This window comes from Triticum urartu, chromosome 7A (genome assembly GCF_056163025.1).
Source record: "Triticum urartu cultivar PI428250 chromosome 7A, HENAU_Tu73, whole genome shotgun sequence".
In the NCBI taxonomy this organism is placed as follows: Eukaryota; Viridiplantae; Streptophyta; class Magnoliopsida; order Poales; family Poaceae; genus Triticum; species Triticum urartu.
Window position 1 is genome coordinate 2705130 of NC_141879.1, and position 3697 is coordinate 2708826.

Here is a 3697-nt window from a genome sequence, read left to right on the forward strand (position 1 = left end):
AGCAAACGAATATTGAACTGTAAAAGACTTTAAGCATCACAACATCCAAATCACCGAGAAAATGACAATGGCTTACTTATGAAGTGTTTTGCCTAGCTGGGAACCTAGCATAACAGTTGCACAAAGTTTCCTTGATGTCTAGCTCTCACCAAAGACAAGTTGTTTTTTGAGGGAGGGGAACGGTAACTATTGCTCAAGGAATAGTACTAGCTTGTTCACCATTTCTTTAATGGAAATGGTCTCTTTTTTCAGCTTTCCAGAGAACTTGGTGAAGGAAATGAACAACAATACATGACTAAATTAATTAAGGAGAACAAACAAGGGAAATTATCCTAAGTTGTACAGGACCAGGTGTTAACAAGACAAATTCTTAGCAATAAAAAGCTTATTTTTCATTGCTTATGCACTGAATGAGCCTAATTTTAGTCCATGTACTCTGCTTCTAAGCAAGTGTGATGATATGATTAGTAGTGCCATTACAAAGTCATAGCTTGTGAAGCGCATTAGGCGAAGTTCCTTTTCTTAAGGGGGAATTCGTCGGTCAATAAAAACTGAAGACGTACTGAAGATGCAAAGAGTCCAAACACACAAAGTTCACACCACAAGCCAAGAAAAAGTATGAAACAAGGGATAAAGCTACAACTTCTTGTAAAACCTGTTCAAATTTGAGATGATGTACCAGGTAAGCAGAAGCATCTAGCAGCAACTCTGATGTTCTTGGTTTCTACTTCCAAATTAATTGGGTAATATTGTCTTAGTCTCCTCAAGAGAGAGGTTGTAGTGATCCGATGCCTCATCTTCATGCAACTCATTAACGAATAGAGAAAACACATAAATAATAATCTGCTACTGAAGCATCTAGAGACTAGCACTGCAAAAAATAATAATTGATAACATCAAAATGTAGCAGCAATACAAATATAGCAAGCATGTATATAACTGTAAAAGATGAGAGAAGCGCATGAAGTGTAGATAGTGCGACAGTGGCACAAAGGCATTTCCTTGGTTGATGTCAACCTTGCCAAAGAACGTCTATGCTTGCAGAAGGAAATATTTAACTAAGAATGCATTTCTAATGGAGTGCAGACAGAAATGATATATATAGTTCTAGTAAAGTTGGGCAGGACCAAATAATTAACACACCACTTTTAGAAGAGAACTTCAAAATGTACCACTAGCCAATTCAAGGTATACACAATGTGTAGCAACAGCACAACTAGTTGGCCTGTCATCTTCCTCCCATCACCACAAGAAAAAGGCCCGTACGCGAATGCGGAAAGTTTGTGCAAGAACCTCACATGTGTACCACTAGTTTGTGGTCTATCTGAAGCGCGCATCAGTTATCTGGCGCTGGGAGCGACAACTACCAAAATTAAGACACATTTGAATACTTATCTTTGAGATGCAAGACAACATATGCATTTTTGGATGGCAACTTGGATGTTGTTACGGTAAGGCAAGGGACTGCAAATCCTTTATCCCCAGTTCAAATCTGGGTGTCGCCCGACCAACAAGTACTCATGACAATTCAATGCATATACTTGACCAGCAAGAGACTGCTGCTTAACCTAGAAATAAATTATACTACCAACTAAATAAGATAGTTATGCTGAGGCCGGGGTTAATCCTCCTTTTCTATAAAAAAAACTAAATAATATAGTACTACTAATGTATCGGTTCATGCATCATAAAAGGGAGAAGGATATATTAGCATGCTGATGATATACGCACCGGGTAAATATTTACAGGTCCAGCGGCAACTCCCCCTTTCCTGGGCCTTGGCTTGTTTAATCAAAGCTGGGCAGTCGGGAGAAAACTATACTGTTACCTTTCCAAAAGCCTAGACTAGGGTGGTTGGGATGTGTGCTTGCTGCTGTCTCCACGGCAGTTTCTACGGCTTCAACAATGCCATCGTTGCCATTTACAAAGCATTTGACAGTACGCAGGCAGGGGAGGTTCTCGATTCCAAAGCTCGGAGAGTCAGATTCATTTACGTGGCAAACAAGCTTGAGTTTTTCTAGCTTGGGCATGGATCCTGCGGCAAATATCAGAGCTACCGGGGAAACACCATTTCCATCATAAATAAAAATCCCCAATGACCGGAACCCAACTTCACCACTTATTCTGAGCTTATTCCTTGACTCTGTTCTCTGCGTGAGGTGCAGAATGAGCAGAGTGGGTAAGGCCCCAAGCATGCATAGGTCATCCTGCTTGACTCCATCCACTTGAAGGATTAACTGTTGGAGGTTTTTGAGGGAGCTCAGCCATTTCGGAATCTGCGGGATGGCTAAAGAGCAGTTGATAAGTTTCTCGAGGGTAGGCAGGCACAAAGGTTCCTGTAAGAGGCCGCTCAAATCCATAATAGTCAGAGAGCGAAGGTTCTGGGTGCCTAGCTTACACAGGGAAGAGATGACCTCCCCAATCACATTTGTATGCCCAGTGTCAGAATTAACATTGAACCTAATGTGAAGGACCAGATTCCTCAAATTTTTCAGCTGGCCAAGGCTCGACAGAAAGTCTAATGATTGTCTGGAGACACTGACCAATTTCAACGTCTCCAATGCTTGCATGTTCGCAACACCATCAGGAAATTTAACACCAACATCAACAAGTAGATGTGATAATTTTCTGAGATTAACAATAGATGCAGGTAATTCCATTACATCAGTTTCTCTTAGGTCCAGGATCTCTAAGCACCCTAAACGTCCAATTTGTTCTGGGAGCTTTCTTATTCCTATATGTCTGAAGCTCAGGTACCTTAGCTGGAACAGCCTCACTATATTTTCAAGATTTTGTTCTCCCAATCGTTGGTAATCGTGTAAGTTGAGAACACGCAGATGTCTAAACTTCTCCAAAGAAGGCATTTCCACAAAAGATCCAGAGACTGATCGGACATGGGACAGATCCAAACCTGTCGTTGGTATTGTTGAATTTCCTTCCTTGACGCCTTGCAAAAATAATCGACGAATGACTTTGCTTTCTATCCCAGTTGTCGGAATGGGAGTACTAAGGAAAGTAATGAAGTTCTCTTCGGTGGACTTGGATATTATGAAATCAAGAATTATGTCATGAACTCGGCAGCCCTTCACTTTACCATATTCATTTGTCTCGACGGGTTGGATCAAACACCTATTGACGAGCTCGTTAAAACACCTTTCTCCTACCTCATGTGTTGTATATCCGTCTTCTTTTTGAATGAATCCTTCACCTATCCACCTCCTTATCAAATCATACTTCTCAATAAAAGAATCTTCCGAAAACATACTCACATATAAGAGACAAAGGTAACCCAGCACATTTTTTATGTTAGCCAACAAACCAGAAACAGCGATGATTGCCAAAGGTAACCCAGCACATTTTTTATGTTAGCCAACAAACCAGAAACAGCGATGATTGCCAAAGGTAACCCAGCACATTTTTTCAAGATTTGATCACATACCTCTTCAAGGTATGGTGGGCAATTTTCTTGGGAGTCGAATAGTCTTCTGTGAAATAGCTGTCTTGAATGCACCACTGTAAGAGGCCTTACCCCATAAATATTGCCACTGAAATATGAACTGCATGATTCGGCAACATCATTTCTACGAGTAGTGGTGATTATGATACTGCGAGAACTAGTCTTGGGGAATGCAAGCTTAATAACATTCCATGCAGCCACATCCCATATATCATCAACGACAACAAAATACCTGCACAT

General features: G+C 40.8%; 1 pseudogene; it reads right to left on the reverse strand.

The window, feature by feature from the left end:
- Nucleotides 1-270: 270 nt before the first annotated feature.
- LOC147956683 (disease resistance protein RGA5-like) lies at nucleotides 271-3697 on the reverse strand (annotated as a pseudogene).